Source organism: Lissotriton vulgaris, chromosome 11 (assembly GCF_964263255.1).
Source record: "Lissotriton vulgaris chromosome 11, aLisVul1.2, whole genome shotgun sequence".
NCBI classification, from domain to species: domain Eukaryota; kingdom Metazoa; phylum Chordata; class Amphibia; order Caudata; family Salamandridae; genus Lissotriton; species Lissotriton vulgaris.
In genome coordinates this window covers 61,601,573-61,626,668 of record NC_141699.1, presented here as the reverse complement: position 1 = coordinate 61,626,668, position 25,096 = coordinate 61,601,573, and positions in this window count along the sequence as shown.

Genomic DNA, 25,096 nt, shown 5'->3' with positions numbered 1-25,096 from the left:
CCCTTATGCCAGTCCTGCTCCCAGCAATGGGGCAGGACAAGCATTTTCAGAAATTGGATCAGAGTTCACTTCATAGCCATTATGTGAGGAAAAAGATCTATGGATTTGGTGGTGTGAGATACTTCCCCAAAATTCCAGCAGGCAAAACAATTTAACAGATTTCTTGTAGATGGTTTAAGAGAGAGTAGACTTCTCCCCTGACATTTTTTTTGGGATCAAATTTCTAACATGCCGCAGACCCTTATAGGGCATTCATGAAATTCTCCAGTACTTTCTTGGTGCACCAGGGAAGCCTGACCTTTCCTAAGCGTAGATCTCTTTTTTTCAAATGTCTTAAGTCAGAAATTACTTCAATTTACAAAGGTCATCATTTGTTCATGGGTGAGCCCTTTATGCCAAGGGGTACATTAAATATGACTGTGCCAGAAATTTATAATGGATACTTTCGTGGTAAGCAATCCCTCTGGCATCCAAGTGTCAGCAGTTTGCCATTGAAACCCTCTAAAAATGAGTACAGGATATCTTAAGACAAGAGTTTCCTCAAATATCAGTTACAGCATTTGGTATGCATCCACCCTGGGTATGATTGGGTTAGCGGCTTTCTCAGTTACACAGTACAAGTCCCACAGCCAATGATGGTGTCTTCATAGAAGCATGTCAGGACCTGTAGTTTTCCTTAGGTAATACCTCCCATCCAAGTGCCCTTGTCTATAAGGCAAGAATAACCTCCAGTATGCCAGACCAGACCAGCAGCACACTTGCATGCATGACACACATACTCTCTCACACACATTCTCTCAAACACACATTTTCACTATATCTCTTGCATTCTTTCCTACCTGTGTGCTCTGTCACACACACACACACAGCCACACTGCCACTCACACATCCATTAGTCCATCTCCTTTTATTGTGTTAGAAAAACTTTCCATGCTGCTTCTTCTATGCCTGCCTTGCCCTTTAGTGAAGCCTAATAAAACATATTCTCTATACGCTGTTCAAAAATAATAATATATTGACTTGTCAATGCTTGTTACAAGTATGATGTGAATGATAAGTGAACTTCCTTAAAATAGCTGTACAAGACTTATATATGGTTCCATGTATAGATTAGGAAGATACAGTATTGGAAATGAACTAATCCACATTTTTAATATGTAATATTACAGCATCCAACTGATCTTATGAAATGCTTGACTTCTTCAGCAACCATGAATTTCATCCAGTATTACTTTGCATTTTGAGTAACCCTGGGCATAGTGTGCATAGTGGGGCTACGCGAAGCTACGCAAAGTGGGCGAGAAACTACGCCCACCTGCGCACTTCGAGTAGCCCCACTACGCGCCGCATGCCCCCCTCCCCTACATACCTAATTTTAGTAAATGGGCACCTAAAAATAAATAAAAGGTACTTACCTTGTCCGCGGCGTCCTGGGGCTCCCTCTGCTCGTTCACGCCGCCGTCTTGATAACCAATGCGCATGCGCATTTCTCGTGAGAAATGCGCATGCGCGGGCGGCGCATGCGCATGGGTTATCAAGACGGTGGTGTGAACGAGCAGAGGGATCCCTGGGACGCCACGGACAAGGTAAGTGCCTTTTATTTATTTTTTATGTGCCCATTTACTAAATTAGGTATGTTCGGGAGGGCGGGAGGGAAGCGGTGGCGGGCAACTTCGCCAAGGAGTGGGCGTACTGTTGCCTGCTTTGCCTACTTTGCAAAGGGCGAAGTAGGCAACACTACGCCCACTTCGTGGGCGTAGCGAAGTCCTTCGTCCAGGGTTAATTTTGGGGTTTTTGAGACCTAACTGAAAGTTGTAAAAAAAAAAAAAAAATACGTGTCCCAGAAAAAAAGCTTTGTGGTGAATGGAAAGCCAGGATTGCCTGAAGGTGTCACACAATCCTCAATCCATCACGATACTGGAAAGGTTCAGCCTTAATCTCCCTCCTCATACCATCTCACATTCTCAGTCCACTCTCCCCTCCTGCACGAGCCCCGTTGTTGAAAATGGAATTAAGTAGGCATCTAGTACCATGGAAAGAGCGGGTATTCTGTGAGTGATTATGTAGAAATATTTATATATTCATGAGAGTTGTGTAATTTGTATATGTGCAGAGTAGGAAGTGTGCTCATTTAAATGCTGGGTGATTGTGAATAGTGTGAGTGAGTGCAGCACAAGTGGTACAACTTTAGGATCAAAAAGGTGCCAATGTGAGTGTCAGGTGAGCTGCATGAATGCAATGTGAGAGGAGGCCCCATGTGAGTGTCGGGTGAGAGGAGTGCTTGCAGAGTCAGAGGAGTGAGGGCAGGGTGGTGTGAGCGATGTAAATGCATAGTGAGTAGTGTGCCTGTGTGTGATGCAGAATGAGCAGTGAGAGTGAAGGGTGATCTGTAAGAGTTACTGGTGAGTGCATGGTAAGAGGAGTTAGTGCAGAGTGAGCGGTGTGTCCCTATGAGTTCCAGCGGACTATTGTCCCTGTGTTCAGGCAGGATGAGCAGAGTGACTGTATGAGTGCACTGTATGAGTGACTGTATGAGTGCAGGCAGAGAGGTTTGTCTGTGTGAGTGCAGGGTGAGAAGAGGAAGCGCAGAGTGAGTGGTGTGACTCTAGAGTGAATGCTGTGCTTGTTTGTGTGGTGTGAGGCAGGGTGAGTGCTGTGCTCATTTGAGTGAAAATGTGCATGAAGATGTGAGTGAAGGATGAGCTGTGTGAGTGACAAGAGTGCCTATGTGAGTGCACAGTGAGCGATGTGACAGTGTGTGAGTAGGGTGAGAAGAGTGACTGTAGGGTGAGTGATGTGACATATGAGTTTGAGTGCAGGTGAAAGTGCAGAGTGGGAGGAATGAATGCATGGTGAGTGATGTGCTTGCTTGAGTGATATTGTTAAATGAGCAGTGAGAGTGACTGGTGAGTGAAGTGTAACATGAGTGCAGGGTGAGTAGTGTGCTCATGTAAGTGCAGGGTGAAAAGCATAAGTGCATGGTGAGTGGTGTTAGTGCAATTTGATCATTGTTAGTGCAGGGTGAGTGGTGTGCTCATGGGACCACAAGGTAAGTGGAGGGAGAACAGTGTGGGTTTATGTCAAGGGGAATGAGTACAGTGTGGTCACTCTGAGTGCAAGGTGAGTAGTGTGATTGTGTGAGCACAGGGTAAGAGGAGGATGAATTGCGTGAGTGTAGGGTAATAGCTTGAGTGCAGTGTGTGTGATGAGTGTAGGATGAGCAGTGAAAGTGACAAGTGAGTGGAGATTCATGTGTGTGCAGGGTGCGTGGTGTGCTCATGTGAGCGCAGGGTAGGAAGAGGGTGAATGACGCGAGTGCATGGTGCGCAGTGCAAGTGCAATGTGTTTGCTGTGAGTGCGGGGTGAGTGTGAAAGTGATGAGTGAGTTATGAGAATGAGGAGTGATTTGTCTGAATGCAGGATGTATACCCACACACCTAGAGTAACTCAGCATTGTTTTGATGGCTGGTGAGGGATTTAGATATGTTAAACTATTGCGATTATGGCATCAATCAAGGATGGAGGGTGAAGGAAATAAGTAATGCTTATCCAGCAACAAACTTTCAGTTTTGTGATTAGGGATGCGAGCTGATCGGATTTTTACAGGCTCCACTGGTATTTTGACAGTCAGTACAAAAATAAGCAAAATCATCAAGCTGGTACATTTAACACTTATCTGTGAATACTTCACATACTTCAAACAGCAAATACAAATAGAAAGCACTTTTAAATGTGTTCTAGAGCTGCATTATCGATCCATGACTGATAATCAAAGTTTAAGTTTAAAAAAACAAAAGGAAAAAACAGAAAAGTCATGTTACTAATGAATACATACCATTTTATGTACAGCCTATTTAGTTCCAAGGCGAGGCCTTTGCAGACTCTTTAACAAACAAATGGCCTGTATTTTCCTTTACGAAGGTGGCATCCCTACTCATGGGATGCCTTTTCACTAAAAGCATTCTCCCACTGTGGCTGTAAAAATAAAATACAAATTTAAGGAATAGTGAATAGGCAGAATGGGGACCTAGGGGGTACTGGAACCATTGAACAAAACAAACTAAGACTCATTAACCAGTTCCTGAGGGATGTAAATGGTCTTTTAAAGACCTGTGAAAAACTCGGGTCTGGCGGAGCTAAGACTCTAGACACTGCTCAGCCCACAGCAAGCTGAAGTAACCCGGGCTGAGAGACACAATGGGAGACACAATGGGGGGGGGGGGGGATTGGGGAGGGCTAAAGTCCTTTTAGCCCTATGGGCGTTGCGCGCTTGTCCAGTGCTCTTTTGGGAAACTCTCAAGGAGGCCTGAATGATATCAGAATGATATTATCACATGAAACCAAAGTCACAGCAACAGCCACTGTTTGTCTCTCAATCCTTGAGTCTACTGCTAACTCTGGAATGAAGCAATGTGCTCTGTGACTGCATCAACACTTTCTCTGGACTAGTGCACAGAGCTTCCACTTGAAGCCAACAGCTAACTTGTAAAGTGTTGGTACCTTGTGCCCACTCAACTAGCAACTCTGCACTTGTGCAGCACTTTACCTTTTTATAGGGATGCAATCAACTCAAAGTGGACCGTCCTTCAGGTACTGCTTGGCTTTATGATAATGAGCATCTCATAAATATTTTATTAAAATATATTTAATTATATTGCGTGCCAGGCCCTACAGCATCTTTTATTGACAAGGTCAGTAGTTATTTGGAAGACGGTCTATCCTCATCTAACATGACTATGCTGGGCGATTTCAACTTCCATTTGGAAGCAAATTCAGACACAGTCAGCACGTCTTATAGACATCATAAATAGCTTGGGCCTAACCCCAATTAGAGAAAGGACCTACACATTCCCCGGGCCATTCCTTCGACAAGGTCTTTTCAAACAAGCCCCATCTCTCAGTTCAAGGACATTTTGCCTCTCACATGGTCAATCAATCAGCTGTGCTGTTTAAGATTAATATGGTTGGTGGCACCAATGTGCCAAGGATCATACATAATACGAGGACAGTGTGCAGATCGAATAAAATCAGCCAGCAGCAATTTCAACATCTTCTTACTATCTCTCAACTGATTTATTCTGATGATGCGGATAGGAATGCCAGTAATTGTACTAATTGGTTGGAGGCAACAGCTTCTTTAGTAGACCCAGAATCCATCGTCAAAGTAAGGTGTGGTCTCCCCTCTGCCCCCTGGTATTCGGATACATTGAAAAATTGTAAAGTAATTTGTAAAAAACAAGAATATCTCTGGAGATCGGCTTACTATACCAGGGAGATGCAATAGTATAAATATTTTCTTAACAAATACAAAGCTCTGGTAGTTAAGGAAAAGGTAAAATAGTTCACTCAGAAAATTGAGAGTGCCAGAAATGTGTCTAAAGAACTGATTAATACAGTCCTTTCTCTTACATCTCCATTCCCACCAAAGATTGTGTAGTGATTGCAACTCATCCTGTCTTGCTCATCCTCTGCTGTCACCATGTGGAGTGTTGATATTCATGATGACACATTAGAATGTTGGGTTCCTAGCTCTGTGAATTCAGTTGGGAGCTTGGGGCTGAGCTGTAAGGTGACAGCTCCTAGTGGGGTTGTATTCCTTCTTAATATCTTACTACCATATACTACCACCTTGTACCATCTTACTAAATAATTTTTTTTTATTTTTTTTTTATTTTTTTAGTCCTCATCCAGCAAAAAGATTGTAGAGTATGGAGGAGTCAGAGGCCTCTGTTCTTTGATTCCTTCGGCCCTTGGTTATTCGTTTACCTTGGCCTTCAGGGGCCTCCTTTTGTCCATCTCTTAGCACATGATTTTCGGAGGGAGGAGAGCTAGTCATTTTGACTACTCAGTTCAAGACTAGCTTGAAATCAGTGGTGCCTTTGCTTTTAATCATTGGACCCCCTTTCAGTTCCCACTATATATTTTTCCCAAATATTCCAGAACCTATTCTTATTCTTGCTCTCCCTTCCCTGTTTATCCACTTTATGTACCCTTAAGATGGAGTTTAACCAATCTTAGTGACTTGGTGGTGAATTTTTCACCCATTTTATACATATTTCCCTCCTGGCTAAAAGGATTAGTAAGAAATAGGATATTTTCTTGCCCCTTAGACAGTATAAAATTGTGTGTATATTTACAAATCTCAAAAATAATTAGTTCATCGCTTACCTCAATAGGGTGTTCTATGACCTCGGAAAGCGTCTTACCAATCAGGTCCCAATATTCTGCCAGCAGTGGACATTCTCGGAACATGTGCAGATCATCCGCTCTTTCCATATCGCATTTAGGACATTTCTTTACTGTACTGTTTTTAAATTTTGACAGTTTTTTTGGAGTCCAATATGCTCTATGTATCGTGAACAAATGATTCTTCTTGTGTGGAGCATATTTTATTAGGGATGAGCGGATTTTGCGGATTGGCAATCCGCGGATTTGCGGATTTGCGGATTGCCAAAATACGCAAAATCCGCGAATCCGCAAGGATTTTTTTTTTTTTTATGTTTGCATGGGTTTCTGCAAGTTCGCACGCGTTTTGTACAATTTTGCAAATTGCGAAATTGTACAAAATGCGTGCGAACTTGCAGCAACCCGTGCGAACACAATTATAGGAAGAGAAAGAAGCTCCTGGTCATAGGAACAGCATGGGGATTGCGCTCATGAAAGTCAAGGATGCAAAGGCCTCTACCCAGCATCACAGCTGATTTTCCACTGTAGATTTGGGAAGAGGCACACCTGTCCAGCCTCGAAGACGCTCATGATTGTTTTTGGGCTAATGAATGAGTCACTGATTTTGAGCATCAACTAGTTCGAGCGACCATGCAAAGGCCGCCCTCTACCCAGCATCACAGCTGATTTTCCACGGTAGATTTGGGAAGAGGCACACCTGTCCAGCCTCGAAGACGCTCATGATTGTTTTTGGGCTAATGAATGAGTAACTGATTTTGAGCATCAACTAGTTCGAGCGACCATGCAAAGGCCGCCCTCTACCCAGCATCACAGCTGATTTTCCACGGTAGATTTGGGAAGAGGCACACCTGTCCAGCCTCGAAGACGCTCATGATTGTTTTTGGGCTAATGAATGAGTCACTGAATTTGAGCATCAACTAGTTCGAGTGACCATGTGTGTGTTACTATGCAATCACCCTGAAGGGCGCAGGGGTCCCTTGAGTGACCTGTGTAAGGCTGTGCCTGTAACTATTTTACAATGGCGCCAGCAAGCTGCCAGCGCCATTGTAAAATAGTTACAAAGTTAGCTTGCACAGGAAGCACTTAGATAAAATAAAGCAGCACCTGCTTCGTTTTATCTAGTGGTTCCTGTGAATTAAATAGATATGTGCACTTCGGTACTACTGTCATTTTTACTAGGTTTGATTTTCCTAGGAAAGATAAGCGTAGACCTGACCAGGCCTTTAGAAGTCTGCTGATTTCCTTGTGTACTCTTTTGAAGTTTAAGCTCGCTATTTCTTCAATATTCTTACTATATTCAACTCCAAGATACTTTAATTTGCTCTTCACTAAGGGATTTCCAGACATGATGTTCCATTCCAATATTTCTGATTTAGATTTATTTACTTGGTACCCTGAAACTTCTCCATAATCATTTATAATCTTCTCTATTTTTGGAAGGGAGTTATTTAAGTCCCCGGTGAATAACATCAGGTCGTCCGCGAATAGTGCAACTTTTTTATCCCATCCCTGAAATTTAAAGGGTATAATCTCCTCTTCCCGTCTTAGGAGGCTAGCTAGTGGTTCTATGTAAAAATTAAATAATAATGGGGACAGGGGACATCCTTGCCTAGTTCCTCTCTCAATGTGCACAATATCAGTAAGTGTCTCATTAACCAATATTTTAGCCGTTGGACTCTTATAGATGTTTTTTACAGCTGTCTCAAAGTTATTTCCCAGGTTAAATTTTGTTAGTGTGGTGCTAAGAAAGGGCCAGCTGACCCTATAAAACGCTTTAGCAGCATCGAATGTTATAACTGCCAAAGGTATGTGATTTTGGGTTGCAATATCTATGGTGGCTATAAACTCGTGAGACAACTCTGTGATCTGTCTGCCCTTAATAAAACCCTTTTGATTCGGGTGTATTAGGGACCCTGCCACTACCCCTAATCTTTTTGCTAATATTTGTGTGTATATTTTGTAATCGCTGTTTAAAAGAGATATGGGTCTATAGGACTCACATTTAGTGGGGTCCTTTCCTGGTTTTAACAATATACTTACTATCGCTTCATTCCATGATTTGGGAAGTTCTCCATTATTCAAGAAACTTTCATTAAGAAGGTTTGTAAAAGGGGTCAGAACATTCTCTTGGAGTACCTGATATAGTTCATTTGGTAAAGAGTCTGGGCCGGCAGCCTTCCCTCTTTTTAGTGATTTTATTGCATCTGCAACTTCCTTCTCACCTATTTTCAAATTCAATTGCATTCTTTGTTCCGGGGATGCTTCAGGAATCTCTACCATTTTGAGCAAACTTTGTATCTGATCTTCATCGCAAGTATTTTCTTCCTTGTATAGCTCTGAAAAAAAATCTGCGAATTCCTTTCTTATTTCCTTGTTCTCAGAGACACATCCAGTTTGACCCTCTCTATGTATTTTGTTAACGTGATTCCTAGTTCGCTCAGTTCTTGCTTTCCAGGCGAGAATTTTCCCACATCCTTCACCATATTCGTAATTGGAAAGTTTGCTGACTTCCCATCTTTCTTTTACTATTGTTTCCAGATACTCAGACAATTCCAATTTCTTTATTTCTGCTCTTTCTCTTAGTTCTTCACTTTCGTGATCATTTGTGGCCTTTTTTAAATCTCTATCCAGATCCAATAAGTCCCTTTCGATATTTTGTATAAAGAATCTTATTTCTCTATTTTTATGAGCCATTATGCTCGTGATATTCCCCCTCATATAGGCTTTAAAAGCATCCCACGTTATTTGTTTGGAGGTTCCTTCTTTATTCAAATCAAAAAATTTCTGTGTTTCCTCTACTAGTTTAGCCACACTTGCTTCGTCTAAGAATATTCTCTTATCCACGGTCCATCTTTGTTGCGTTTGAACCTCCGATATCATCAAATTTAATTGCACTGCTGAATGGTCAGACAGATGTTCTGGGATGTGTTTCACCTTACTTGTATATTCTGCGAGATTATAACTAAGAAGAAAAAAGTCAATTCTGGATTTGTGTCCTAGCCTCTTATTCTTAAAGGTGAATTTATGTTCTTTGTCCCCCTTCACTTTCCAAATATCTATTATCTCTAGATCTTTCATGCAGATTCCTACCCACTCTCTCATTTTCGGAGTTGATGGTAACTTCCCTATCGGGTATCTGTCTTCTTTTGGATTTAATAAGATATTGAAATCACCTCCCATTATTATAGGAGTATTTACTGTGAGTAGGTGGGCATATAAATCTTGTATTGATTCCGGATCATCTACATTTGGGCCATAATATCCCACTATTGTATATTGATTATTAAGTACTTTAGCCGTCACACTTGCCCATCTCCCTTTCTTATCTACTTCTGTTCTCTCTATTATTACTTTAAGGGATTTCTTGAATATAATCGCCACTCCTTTAACGTTGCAATTTTGATTTGTGCCGATGCAGTGATCTATCCAACTTTGCTTTTTCTGGATCCCATTCTTCTTTTGTTAAATGTGTTTCTTGGATTATCAGTATCTCACAATCAATGTTTTTTAAATATTCCAAAATTCTTGCTCTTCGATTTCTTAGTCGCAGCCCATTTACATTCCAGGTCAGGATATTGAGTTTTTTCTCCTTCCCTCTCATATTTGTTCTACTCATTTTTAACCATGATTTTAAAGGCCTCTAAATTCTCTTTTGGCTTATTATAGGGACTTCGATTTTGTTTTGATTTTTTTCCCAGTTTGCTCCCCACCCGGTGAAACTTCTGTTTTTTTACATTTTATTTTTTGTGCGTATTTCCCAGGTGTATGTCCCCCCCCTGGAGAAGCCTCCCTCTTCTTTCTTCCTTTGGACTCAATTGCCCTTGCTTCGAGCTCCCCCTCTCAACTTGTGTACTTTGATGTAATGCTCCTTTTACTTCCAACCTTTAGTTTATTATTTATGCAACCATCGAGTGTTGGTTTTTTTTTTTTTTTTTTTTTAGTCTCCATTTTATTTTAGAGTGAACCAAGACTATTTGTGAGTACTAGCGTGGGCATCTTCTTCCTGCTGGGTCTTTATTTGTTCTATTAGTCTTTCCACCTCCTTCGGGTTCTTAACATTAAACATCTTGTTCCGCCACATAATCCTCAAAGAGGCTGGAAAACGCATTTGGACATTTGCACCAAGCGATTTAAGCTGTGGCATAAATTGGCCCAACTCCCACTGTCTATCTTGTGTGGCTTTTGAGATGTCTGATCTAATTCTACAAGTCCAATCGTCTTTGGAGAAAGATGTTGCTTTTAGACCTTCACTCAAGATGTTCTCCTTAAGCGCGTACGTCAGGAAATTGATTAATATTTTCCTTGGATTTTTCCTTTGGTTACTTTTCCTGAAGGGATCGCGATGGATCCTTTGTATGTCGTCAGCAAGGTTTACTGTTTTAGTCCAGGGTATCAGTTCTTCCAGGAGCCTAATAGTGAACCCTTTTATATCATTCCCTTCCAAGCCTTCTGGAATGTTTAAAATTTTAAGGTTATTTCTTCGGGCGTGGTTCTCTAAAGACTCCATTCTCTCACTTATCTCTGATTCTTTGGTTTTCAATTTGGTTATCTCTTTACGATTGTCTTCTGTTTTTTTCTTTAGGCCTTCTACTTCCCCTTCCACATGCGTTACTCTTTCTATCAAAGTGTTTATTTTGTGGTCTAGCGTTTCGCATGTCTCCTGTATCTTGATCTGATTCCGTTCAGAGGTCGCAAATTTATCCCTTAGCTCCCTCATCATCTCTCCCATCTCCCCTAAGATTTTTTCTGTTTGAGACCCTCCTGTGTCTTCTAGATTTTTGCTTTTTTCCTTTGATTTAGTAGGTTCCGGTTCTGGGACGGTGCTGGGGGGGGTTGTTTGAGCCTGAATTTGCGTCTTTTTTGATACCTGGTCTCTCCCAAAGTTCTCCAAAACCTGGTACTGATTGCTTACTGGGACTCCATAGCTTTCTATACTTGGTTTTTCTGCCATCTTTACCTCCTTTTGTGTGGTATCTTCACTTTGAGAGTCTCCAGATCTCTTCTCACACCCCTCACTCAGACCCTTCTTCTCTTCTATTTTAAAATACAGACGTAGGGAGGGGGTGATTTTTTGCAAACTTTTCCCACCTGGCTTAGTCAAGCTGAGCCGTGCTGCGTTTGACAGTGGTACAGTGGTTTTTTTTCTTCCTTTAGCAGTCTTTGGTGTTTTGCAAGGCTTGTTTTTACCTCTGCCAGCGTCCTTATTTTCTTCCTTGGGTATATCTGTTGGTTTCAGATCTTCAGTTTTGGTTATATCTTTAACTTTAACCCCCTGATGGCCACCCTTCAGACTTCTCAGGCTATAACCTCCTCCTGTGGACCTTCCTTCCGTTAGGGTAATTTTTGCTGGGGGGGGGGCACCTTAAGTTTATCCAGTTTGCTTTTGGGAGATGCTCTATGCAGCTTTCCTTCTCTGTTTTCAGGCTTACTACACGCTGCCTCTGCCTTGGCCTTGGCCTTAAGGCCCCCTTCCGTACCTCTAGACCTCAAAATAATATAAGAGAAAGTATTTTCTGGAGTCTTTATTTGGTGCACTGCTTTCCTGGAACCCTCTTTTAGATTATTCAGTGTAATGACTATACTGTAGTCCGAAATTATGCCTCCTTCTCCTCTGATTGAAACATGATGTGGGACACGGTGTGCAGTTTTAATGCTTATTACTCGAGCATGAGCCACTTTCGCCCACATTAAAGGTGAATTCCTCCAGAAACTGACCCCCTTGTTTGTTTGATCAGGGTGTTTGCTTTCAGTTCCCTCCAGTGCTACACCCGTCTGCTCCTCCTCTAGCCGTGGCGCTGTGGCGAGCTTCTCTCTGGGCTCCAACCACCTTGCCTCCCCTGCTCCACAAACCCTCCGTCTCTATCCCCCGGAAATTGCACCAGAGTCTCTGCGCCGATCTTCCAGCTTGACTCGGCAACCTGCCTGCCCCTGTGCACCGTGCTCGCTGTAAGGTGCTCCGCAATGCAACAGAGAAAAGCCAGACGCTGATACCTGGATTCGAAAGGGGAGAGAGGAAGCGAGCGAGGAGACCGCAGCAGGCCCTCAACAGCGCCCGTAAGTATTTTCACAATCAGAACAACACCCGTACAGAGTTGTTTCTAATGTCCAGTACCTTTAATGCCACATCACTTAGACCCGCTCATCATGACCGCATACCTGATATTTTTTTTCAGATATATGGCCGCTTTTCCAAACAATATTTCTTGACTGCTCGGTACATCCAAATCACAGCGTAATTAGCACAATCTCCTTTTTTTTCACTCGGCGCCGGTTTGTTGGTTCTATCGGCTGGAAGTGTTACATTACAAATGCTCAGAGAGACGGGGAGCTCGCGACTAGACTGCTTAGTCAGCCGCCATCTTCTCCTCCTACTGCCACCATCTCACTAAATAAATCTGTAGTGAAGGAAATAAAGATCTAGTCCAACGTAGGTTCTTGTAGAATAGGTATTTACCATCTTACTAAATAAATACCTATTCTACAAGAACCTACGTTGGACTAGATCTTTATTTCCTTCACTACAGATTGCTAAACACATCCGGAGCAAAGTGGAAACAATTGTAATGAAACTTATCAACCTAGGACCTCATGGGAGGGGGCTGCTACTCAAGGGGATCAGAAACTTTTGAACGAACTCAAAGGGCCTTTTTTTTCTCTAAATTTGCTAACTTTGATGGTATGCAAGTGGTGGACCTTATTGCCAAGGCTAAATCAGGGTCCCCTTTGGACCCCTGGCCAGTGCCAGTCTTAAAATTGGCACAAGACATTGTTGCTGAAAACCTGACCACAAATTTGAATTCAGTCCAAAGTTCTGTCTGTTTTCCCAAGTTGTGGACAGTCAACTCTATTTTTCCTATCCTATAGAAACCCAATTCTCGACCCCAATGATACAAATAATTTCTGGCCAATCTCTGTCTTCAATTGCAGACAAATCTTTTAGAAAGGGCCGTGAACATTCAACTCTCAGAGTACATCACTGAACATAGCTGGCTGGCTTGACGATATGTAAAACGGCTTTAGAGGTGGGTATAGCACAGAAAAAGCTTTGATTAAGTCTGTGGAAGAAATCAGAGAAGCACTGGATAGTGGAGGCAAGACCACCCTTATTCTGCTAGACCTGTCGGCGGCCTCAATACCATCTTGGTGGATCGGTTAGTGGCCATAGGATTGCAGGGACCAGCTATCAGCCTTTTGGACAGAGGTTGCAATTTGTAGCCATAGATCCTTTTAAGTCAAAACCATTTTATCTTCTGTGAGGAGTTCCACAGGGGTCCTCCATTAGTCTCACACTTTTTAATGCCTATATAGCAGCGCTGGCACTCATAATCAAGTCTTTCGGCTTTGCCCTAACGTCATACGCTGACGATACTCAGATTGTAGTGATGGTTACCAATCAGCCGAGTATCAGCAGAAAAAAATCCCATGACTGTATGACAGCAGTTTGCACCTGGATGAGCAGTAATTGTTTAAAACGGAACTTCAATAAGACATAGGTGGTTCTGTTAAGAAACAATCCCTAATTTTTTTCCCGAGTTGGTGGCCAGAAGAGTTGGGCTGCTTACCTAAGCCGATTGATAAAACTAACAAGCATTTGCAATGCAATAGGTCTGTCTCGCATTTGCGATAGTTTGAGCTATTGGCATTGTAAATGACAATGCCTTTTATTTTTTTTGTCGGTTTTTAAAACAGATAAACAGAAGGTATTGTCATTTGCAATGCCAATAGCTTGTAAACTTTCACAAATGCGAGACTAAGCATGGGCGGAAAATCCGTTTCGCTCGCGGATTTTGCTGATTTTTGGGAAATTCGCAATCCGCGAGATTTGCGAATTTCCCGCAAAATCCGCAAATTCGCACGCAGCGGATTTTTTTTGCGGCGCGCGGCGTTGGTGATACAATTTTTGCGGCGCGCGGCGTTTATCATCGTTTGCCGGGTTGTTTTTCTCGATAGTTTGCGAGTGCTGCGCCATTTTGGATCTTGCTGTGTGATCCCGCGGGAATTGGCGAGCGCGCAACGTCATCGCGGATTGCCAGCGAGAGTTTGTCAACGCGAGTACGGCGAGATCACGTCTCGCGGTACTTCGCAATTCCGAGATTTGAGATGCGGCGAGCGAAAATATAAAATTTGCAATTCTGCACAAGAAATCCACCAGCAAGCAGAATAAACCTTCTAGAAATGATGATTTTTATCTGAATAACTCCTTAGGTTGACATTTGCCTGCACTTTTTTAGCGAGGAGTCCATTTTGGGGAGGGGGGGAGGGGGGTGGGAGGAAGGAAGTGCCCCACAGTCTTCAACTTCCTGTTCCTGTTCAGCAGGCTCCTCCCAGTGCTTTGTCCATCTCCTGGTCACTTTTCATTTGGATCTGGAGCTGGAAGGATTACTTTTTGTGGATGCTGCTGGATATTTGGATTTGAGGCCTTTTTGACTTTCTTTGGATCACTGTTGGATTAGAAATTTTACAAGTAAGTTTGTTTGGGGCATTACAGTTGCTGCAACTAAAATTTTGGAATTTTCGATTTTTGGGCTGTTTTGGGGCCTTTTGCCCAGGGGTACTCAGTGGTGGGTGGACTGAGTCTTTCTGTGGGTTGTCTTGAACTTAAACATCATGGAGGCCATGGATGGATTGGGATTGTGCTGATTTTTCAGTGATTTTCGTTTTTTGGGGCTGTACTTGTGGCCTTTTCACCAGGGGTATTTGAGTCTAGCATGGGCCTAGTCTTTCTGTAGGTTGTCTTGAATTTAAACATCATGGAGGGCATGGATGGATTGGGATTGTGCTGATTTTTCAGTCATTTTCGTTTTTTGGGGCTGTACTTGTGGCCTTTTCACCAGGGGTATTTGAGTCTAGCATGGGCCTAGTCTTTCTGTGGGCTAGTTTGAACTTAAACATCATGGATGGCATGGATGGAATGGGATTGTGCTGATTTTACAGTGTTTTTCGATTTTTGGGGGTGTTCATGGGGAGGGACAGGCCATGTGGCTGGTGGCCATTTTGAGTGCAACTACAGGCACTGGCCATGTGCTGGCAGGCAAGTGGCCATTTTGAATGCAGGCTTTGTTGTTAGGCCTGCAACCATTTTGCCTACTTTTCAACCTTTATTTATGCCCAGGGGTAGTGAGCCTTGCATGGGCCTAGTCTTTCTGTGGGCTGTCTTGAACTTAAACATCATGGAGGGCATGGATGGAATGGGATTGTGCTGATTTTGCAGTGTTTTTCGATTTTTGGGGGTGTTCATGGGGAGGGACAGGCCATGTGGCTGGTGGCCATTTTGAGTGCAGCTACAGGCACTGGCCATGTGCTGGCAGGCAAGTGGCCATTTTGAATGCAGGCTTTGTTGTTAGGCCTGCAACCATTTTGCCTACTTTTCAACCTTTATTTATGCCCAGGGGTAGTGAGTCTTGCATGGGCCTAGTCTTTCTGTGGGTTGTCTTGAATTTAAACATCATGGAGGCCATGGATGGAATGGGATTGTGCTGATTTTTCAGTGATTTTCGTTTTTTGGGCCTGTACTTGTGGCCTTTTCACCAAGGGTATTTGAGTCTAGCATAGGCCTAGTCTTTCTGTGGGCTGTCTTGAACTTAAACATCATGGAGGGCATGGATGGAATGGGATTGTGCTGATTTTGCAGTGTTTTTCGATTTTTGGGGGTGTTCATGGGGAGGGACAGGCCATGTGGCTGGTGGCCATTTTGAGTGCAGCTACAGGCACTGGCCATGTGCTGGCAGGCAAGTGGCCATTTTGAATGCAGGCTTTGTTGTTAGGCCTGCAACCATTTTGCCTACTTTTCAACCTTTATTTATGCCCAGGGGTAGTGAGTCTTGCATGGGCCTAGTCTTTCTGTGGGTTGTCTTGAATTTAAACATCATGGAGGCCATGGATGGAATGGGATTGTGCTGATTTTTCAGTGATTTTCGTTTTTTGGGCCTGTACTTGTGGCCTTTTCACCAGGGGTATTTGAGTCTAGCATGGGCCTAGTCTTTCTGTGGGCTGTCTTGAACTTAAACATCATGGAGGGCATGGATGGAATGGGATTGTGCTGATTTTGCAGTGTTTTTCGATTTTTGGGGGTGTTCATGGGGAGGGACAGGCCATGTGGCTGGTGGCCATTTTGAGTGCAGCTACAGGCACTGGCCATGTGCTGGCAGGCAAGTGGCCTTTTGAATGCAGGCTTTGTTGTTAGGCCTGCAACCATTTTGCCTACTTTTCAACCTTTATTTATGCCCAGGGGTAGTGAGTCTTGCACGGGCCTAGTCTTTCTGTGGGCTGTCTTGAACTTAAACATCATGGAGGGCATGGATGGAATGGGATTGTGCTGATTTTGCAGTGTTTTTCGATTTTTGGGGGTGTTCATGGGGAGGGACAGGCCATGTGGCTGGTGGCCATTTTGAGTGCAGCTACAGGCACTGGCCATGTGCTGGCAGGCAAGTGGCCATTTTGAATGCAGGCTTTGTTGTTAGGCCTGCAACCATTTTGCCTACTTTTCAACCTTTATTTATGCCCAGGGGTAGTGAGTCTTGCATGGGCCTAGTCTTTCTGTGGGTTGTCTTGAATTTAAACATCATGGAGGCCATGGATGGAATGGGATTGTGCTGATTTTTCAGTGATTTTCGTTTTTTGGGCCTGTACTTGTGGCCTTTTCACCCGGGGTATTTGAGTCTAGCATGGGCCTAGTCTTTCTGTGGGCTGTCTTGAACTTAAACATCATGGAGGGCATGGATGGAATGGGATTGTGCTGATTTTGCAGTGTTTTTCGATTTTTGGGGGTGTTCATGGGGAGGGACAGGCCATGTGGCTGGTGGCCATTTTGAGTGCAGCTACAGGCACTGGCCATGTGCTGGCAGGCAAGTGGCCATTTTGAATGCAGGCTTTGTTGTTAGGCCTGCAACCATTTTGCCTACTTTTCAACCTTTATTTATGCCCAGGGGTAGTGAGTCTTGCATGGGCCTAGTCTTTCTGTGGGTTGTCTTGAATTTAAACATCATGGAGGCCATGGATGGAATGGGATTGTGCTGATTTTTCAGTGATTTTCATTTTTTGGGCCTGTACTTGTGGCCTTTTCACCAGGGGTATTTGAGTCTAGCATGGGCCTAGTCTTTCTGTGGGCTGTCTTGAACTTAAACATCATGGAGGGCATGGATGGAATGGGATTGTGCTGATTTTGCAGTGTTTTTCGATTTTTGGGGGTGTTCATGGGGAGGGACAGGCCATGTGGCTGGTGGCCATTTTGAGTGCAGCTACAGGCACTGGCCATGTGCTGGCAGGCAAGTGGCCATTTTGAATGCAGGCTTTGTTGTTAGGCCTGCAACCATTTTGCCTACTTTTCAACCTTTATTTATGCCCAGGGGTAGTGAGTCTTGCATGGGCCTAGTCTTTCTGTGGGTTGTCTTGAATTTAAACATTATGGAGGGCATGGATGGATTGGGATTGTGCTGATTTTGCAGTGTTTTTCGATTTTTTTGTGCTGTATAACTGAACTGATGTTCCTCTGTCTTCCATTGTTTTTAGGTGCACAAGACTCAAGAGAACCACCAGTGCCAGGAAGAAGTCCTGCAGCGGTGTGTGTGTGCAGCATAACGTCACGCGACGTCACGTCTGGCCTCAGACAACTCTACAATTCGTGCAACTGCGGCCTGCTGTCTGACCTGCTCTGAAGAAGATGGCCCCAAAAAAAGGTCTCCGTAGCTCCTCTAGCAAGAAAGTTGCTAGTAAGGAGCAGAAGAAGCAAGTTACCAAGGAGGCTGGTGTGCCACCCGCCACGTTTTTTGGGAGAAAAAAAAAAAGTACGCCTGCAGCAGCAGGATCTGCTGGGGACCAAGCTGGGAGCAGCACCCCTGCTCCATTGGGTTCAGTGCCTCCACCACCACGCCAACTTAAGTCAAAGCCCTTGAGTGCTTCAGAGGCAGTCAGTGTACTTCTCCAATCACCATCGACCAGTGATGTTGGCTCATCGCAAGAAAGTAGCAGCAATGTCCCTGAATCAACACAGGTTGTTGTAACTCATCTGACAAGTGTTGAACAACCACAGCCGCAACAACAACACCATGTGCAAGTACACGCCCAAGTACATGTGGAAGGAGAGGCAGCAAAAGGAGATGCGCAAGCAAAGGTGCATGGAGGTTCACAAGTGCCCACAATAGTTGTTCCTCCCGAAGTAGGGGCACATCAGGAAATCGACAATGAAGCCGAGGTATCATTGGAAGCCACTCCTCCTGATGATCATTCATTGTCTTCCACATCCCTAGCAAGGAAAAGATCAAGGGGGGTGTCTACATCTTCTTCAAGCCCACCTCCTTCTGATGATACAGATCCAGCTTGGGAACCACAACTGCGGTCTGACAGTGAGGCACACCATGATCTGACACGGTACCTAAGCGTAAAAGGAAGGTCGTCGAAAAACTCATACCAATGGAGTGTGATGAGGCTCAACAAGAAGTGACAGATACTGCTGGTGATGAAGCCTCTCACGATGACGACGAGCCAGTCATCACAATGGTCACTGCAGCCCCACCGGGCATGCAGCAAAGAGACATTTTGACCCTATCCCGAGAAGCTGCTGAGCGTGATGATGATGTCGACGAGGAGGCAATGGAAATGGAATCATTAGATTTGGAGTTAAGTAGTACACCAAAACCTACCGCTTCCATATTTCTTCCTCGCAAGAAGGTACCCCCCTCGACCTCAATTCGTGGTGGTGAAAGTGCAAAACGTACTGAAGTTCGGCAATCCACATCCTCCACTTCATCTGGCATTAGCAGCAGGACCACCACCACCAGTATCGCCGCCTCTTCCGGCCCCCAAAGACATTTCAAGTCTCCAGTTTGGGACTTCTTTAGTGTTTGCCCAAAAATGGAAAACGTAGCCATTTGTAGCCTTTGTAAGGTTCGAGTTGGTCGTGGTAAGCTTGGTTCTAACTATGGTACCGGAGGCCAGAGAGGTCATCCTAGGAGAGCGCACCCTGTCCAATGGTTTCCGCACCTAAAGGCGTTTATGCAAGCCAGAATTGCACGTAATGAAAGCGTTGATTTTTCATCTGATGATGACGAGGAGGAAGAAGACGATTCAAACACTTCACTTACACCCAGTACCCCTGTCAGCAGCACACCCCATGTGAGGCACACTAAGAGTGTGGGAGAGAGTGAGACATCAATGCGGAAAAGTTCATCAGCGAGCGTAACTGGGTCGAAGATATCATCATCATCCCGTAAATCCTTGGTCCAGGGCAACATTAAAAAGATGTTGTTTACAGAAACGCAATATGAACGCAACCACCCACTGATGCGTCTGTATAACACTAAGCTGGCTAAAATGCTAGCTCTGGACCTTCTCCCTTTTTCTTTTGTAGAAGGGGTTGGTTTTCTAGAATTAGTGGCAGCGCTCTGCCCTAAATGGAAGGTTCCTAGCCGGTTCTATTTTGCCCGAGTTGCGGTTCCAGCACTACATGAAGATGTTCTGAAGGTGATTGGGGCAGCTTTGCAGAAGAGTGCTGTTCACACTATACATCTGACAACAGACATGTGGACCAGTGGCGCAGGCGCTGATTACATGTGCATCACTGCACACTGGGTCTCTTTTTCAGGGGCTAAAGCAAAGCTAAACGCAGGTGTTGACACGGACATTGTTTTTAAAGCTGCTCGGAAACATGCAACAATAGCCATGTTTGGTTTGGAGAAACGTCACACAGCAGAAAACATTTTGGATGTCTTTAACACAAAGGTCCTTAACTGGCTGTCCCCACTAAAACTCCGGGTTGGTTATGTTTCCACGGACAATGGCGCCAATATAGTTAAGGCCATGAGGGACGGTTACTATTTCAGAGTGCCGTGTTTGGCGCACTGTATAAACCTGGTTGTCCAAAAATTCTTGGCTAATAAAGCCAGTGCAGCGTACAGTGTATTGGACACCTGCCGAAAAATGTGCAAGCATTTCAGCCATTCTTTTAAGGCCCGGAAGCAGCTGAGGAGCCTGCTATATCAACGTAAAATGCCAGTGAAAGCACTCATCCAGGAGGTGGTAACACGTTGGAACTCAACCTTCTACATGCTTGAGCGTCTGTATGAGCAGTATATGGAACTCGATCAATATTTCCTTACAGAGGGTACAGAGGAGCTGAGGATGGGTGGGCCGCAATGGAACATAGTTCAAGGCCTGACACGCATGCTTCGTCCTTTTGAGTTCTTCACGCGTGCAGTCAGCAAGGAGGACTCTAATTTGGGAAAAGCTATCCCATTGTTGTACATGCTGGAGGACCAACTGAAGGAGGTGTGTTCTGTGTTTGAAAAAGATGACAAAAACCAAGACTCTTTGCTTCTGGCTGAGCAATTATTAGAGCTCCTACAAGGTGATGAACGTCTTAAAAAGATCCACTCAGAACAGCATTACATTTGTGCTACTATTCTGGATCCACGCTACAAAAAGGCGCTGGCAGGCCAAGCATTCTTTCCTTTTGATGATGAACATGTTCCAAAGTACAAACGTTGGCTAGCCTTGTCAGCCAAGAGGTTTGAAACAGAACAGCTGAAAATTGAAGGAAATGGCAGTACATCAGCAGGCCATCCCCAGTCAAAACAATCCACTTCTGCACCTGTGGCACAAGTGACCTCTCAGCCGTTAAAGACACCGGCAACCGGATCATCTGCACGAGACACAACAGAAACATTGGAGGCTGAAGAGGATTGGCTAGCTCTGCGTGGGTTTGGTTCTCAAAAGGTCAGAGGCACAGCAAGAGCTAAGCAAAGTGGAGGAACCTTGGAAGAGGACCTTGAGTCGATGGTGAAGGACTATCTGAATGACTCAACAGAGGTCTATGTTAATTCTGACCCATTGGCGTATTGGCATGGGAAAAAAGAATTGTGGCCACAGCTCACCAACCTGGCTTTAAACTACTTGTCTTGCCCACTCGCAAGCGTGTCTTCTGAACGGGTTTTCAGTGCTGCTGGTGGCATTGTAACTCCCAAACGGAGCCGCCTCTCGCCCAAAAATGTGGAGAGGTTAACAATGATCAAGATGAATCAGCACCTCATACCACCAGATTTCAGAGTACGAGAAAGCGTGCCGGATGAAGAGGAGGTGGCCAGCAACATAGATGAGGGAATTTCTACTCTGTCAGGTGACACTGAGCTCACCCTGCCTGAATTCGCAGAGTATGATGACGAAGCCTTATACTTATTCCTGGACCTTGATACCGAGCCCCAAAAATGAGACAACGAATCAATAACTTTCTTTTTCGTCCCTATTCACTTTTATTCCTGTCTGTCTGTCTTTCTTTGTTGTGCACAGTTAATATATTTCAAACTTTAATCAGATAATCACAAAATCAAGCCCATCAGCAGAACTGTCTTCACTGGTTTGCTAATTGATTTGAAGTTGCCGCAGTCTGCATTCCTCAGGTTCACATTTTCAGAAGAACATGCTCCTCTATCCTCCTCCTCCAGACTCCTATTTCCATCAAACCAGAGGGCTGGTTTACGCCCAATGAAAAAAGACTCAGCACTTGTGGGGGTGTTGTTGTACCTCTTTGCAGGTGAGTTGACGGCTCTGGGGCCATTGCTGGGAAGCTCTAATACCGGATAAAAGTGTTTTGGACCAAATCCCAGGCGGAAAATTATTTGTGTTTTTGATGACTTGCTTGCCTTTGAGGTGCTCTTAGGGGGGCTTCCTGGTGTTTGCGGGTGAGTTTCGTGGTCTGGGAGCACTGCTGGGACACTCTAATCTTGATTGCATTTGCTTTTCAGGAAATCCGTCGTGGCAACCCCAACTTATGGCCTAGCTACGCAGCGCGTTTGGACCGAAGGCCGAGAAATATTGCAAGTATGAGATTTTGCTTTTGGCCTGTTTGGAGGTGTTATGCTTCTTGGCGGGTGGGTTGGCGGGTCTTGGGGCATTCCTGGGAAGGTCTAATACCGGGTAGAAGTGGTTGGGACAAAATCCAGGCCGATTTATTTTTGGCTATTTCTGACATTTTGCTCAATGTAGCCTTTTCGGGGGCCTGTTTGGGGGGCTTCCTGGTGTTTGTGGGTGAGTTTCGTGGTCTGGGAGCACTGCTGGGACACTCTAATCTTGATTGCATTTGCTTTTCAGGAAATCCGTCGTGGCAACCCCGACTTATGGCCTAGCTACGCAGCGCGTTTGGACCGAAGGCCGAGAAATATTGCAAGTATGAGATTTTGCTTTTGGCCTGTTTGGGGGTGTTATGCTTCTTGGTGGGTCGGTTGGCGGGTCTTGGGGCATTCCTGGGAAGGTCTAATACCGGGTAGAAGTGGTTGGGACAAAATCCAGGCCGATTTTTTTTTGGCTATTTCGGACATTTTGCTCAATGTAGCCTTTTCAGGGGCCTGTTTGGGGGGCTTCCTGGTGTTTGTGGGTGAGTTTTGTGGTCTGGGAGCACTGCTGGGACACTCTAATCTTGATTGCATTTGCTTTTCAGGAAATCCGTCGTGGCAACCCCGACTTATGGCCTAGCTTTGCAGCGCGTTTGGACCGAAGGCCGAGAAATATTGCAAGTATGAGATTTTGCTTTTGGCCTGTTTGGGGTGTTATGCTTCTTGGCGGGTGGGTTGGCGGGTCTTGAGGCATTCCTGGGAAGGTCTAATACCGGGTAGAATTGGTTGGGACAAAATCCAGGCCGATTTTTTTTGGCTATTTCTGACATTTTGCTCAATGTAGCCTTTTCGGGGGCCTGTTTGGGGGGCTTCCTGGTGTTTGTGGGTGGGTTTCGTGGTCTGGGAGCAAAAATGTGACACTCTAATCTTGATTGCATTTGCTTTTCAGGAAATCCGTTGTGGCAACCCCGACTTATGGCCTAGCTACGCAGCGCGTTTGGACCGAAGGCCAAGAAATATTGCAAGTGTGAGATTTTGCTTTTGGCCTGTTTGGGGGTGTTATGCTTCTTGGCGGGTGGGTTGGCGGGTCTTGGGGCATTCCTGGGATGGTCTAATACCGGGTAGAAGTGGTTGGGACAAAATCCAGGCCGATTTTTTTTTGGCTATTTTTGACATTTTGCTCAATGTAGCGTTTTCGGGGGCCTGTTTGGGGGGCTTCCTGGTGTTTGTGGGTGTGTTTCGGGGTCTGGGCTCACTGCTGGCTATATATACTTTACTTTGCAAGAGGTTTGAAGCAAATCCATGGTGGCAGAGGGGAGTTAGGGCCTAGCTGCAGAGCGCGCGCGGAGTGATTTGGGAAATTTGTGAAAAATTGACTAAGTCCCCATTTTTGTACTTTTGCTCTTTGGCTGTTTGGGGGTCTTCTACTCATTTTCTCCTGGGTTGACGGCTCTGGGGCCATTGCTGGGAAGCTCTAATACCGGATAAAAGTGTTTTGGACCAAATCCCAGGTGGAAATTTTTTTGTGTTTTTGATGACTTGCTTGCCTTTGAGGTGCTCTTAGGGGGGGTTCCGTCTGTTTGTGGGTGAGTTTCGTGGTCTGGGAGCACTGCTGTGACACTCTAATCTTGATTGCATTTGCTTTTCAGGAAATCCGTCGTGGCAACCCCGACTTATGGCCTAGCTACGCAGCGCGTTTGGACCGAAGGCCAAGAAATATTGCAAGTATGAGATTTTGCTTTTGGCCTGTTTGGGGGTGTTATGCTTCTTGGCGGGTGGGTTGGCGGGTCTTGGGGCATTCCTGGGAAGGTCTAATACCGGGTAGAAGTGGTTGGGACAAAATCCAGGCCGATTTTTTTTTGGCTATTTCTGACATTTTGCTCAATGTAGCGTTTTCGGGGGCCTGTTTGGGGGGCTTCCTGGTGTTTGTGGGTGTGTTTCGGGGTCTGGGCTCACTGCTGGCTATATATACTTTACTTTGCAAGAGGTTTGAAGCAAATCCATGGTGGCAGAGGGGAGTTAGGGCCTAGCTGCAGAGCGCGCGCGGAGTGATTTGGGAAATTTGTGAAAAATTGACTAAGTCCCCATTTTTGTACTTTTGCTCTTTGGCTGCTTGGGGGTCTTCTACTTGTTTTCTCCTGGGTTGACGGCTCTGGGGCCATTGCTGGGAAGCTCTAATACCGGATAAAAGTGTTTTGGACCAAATCCCAGGCGGAAATTTTTTTGTGTTTTTGATGACTTGCTTGCCTTTGAGGTGCTCTTAGGGGGGGTTCCGTCTGTTTGTGGGTGAGTTTCGTGGTCTGGAAGCACTGCTGGGACACTCTAATCTTGATTGCATTTGCTTTTCAGTAAATCCATCGTGGCAACCCCGACTTATGGCCTAGCTATGCAGCGTGTTTGGACCGAAGGCCGAGAAATATTGCAAGTATGAGATTTTGCTTTTGGCCTGTTTGGGGGTGTTATGCTTCTTGGCGGGTGGGTTGTCGGGTCTTGGGGCATTCCTGGGAAGGTCTAATACCGGGTAGAAGTGGTTGGGACAAAATCCTCGCGGAAAAGCCTTTTGGCACTTGTTGTAACTTAGGGTTCTTTAGGGTTAGCCCTAGCAGCAGGATTGCATGTGTTTCGGGGTGTTCTAGATTTTTGCAACTGAGTTCGGGGGTCTTAGAGCACTCGTGAGAATGTGTAATTTTGGTTGCAAGTCATTTGAAGAAAATCCATGGTGGGAAAGAGGGGATTTGGCATAGTTAAAGAAAGCCTTTGCCACTATTCTTAACTTAGGGTTCGTTAGGGTTAGCAGTATTTCTATTGCATGTGTTTGAGTGGGGGGGATTTCGAGTCTTGGAGCGATGCTGGCTATGGCTACTTTTGCTTGGTTGCTTGCAAGTGGTTTGAATGCAATCCACGGTGGGTAAGGGGAATTTAGGAAGGGGGTACTTCGGCCTACTTTTACTTTCAAAGTAAGTTTTGTCACCAGTTTTATGCTAGGCCTCGTTTTTTGAGATTTGATTGGGGGTCTTCTACATTTTTGCGACTGGCTTTAGTAAGGGTCTGGGTGGGAGCACTGCTAGGAAGATCTAATTTTGTTCTAA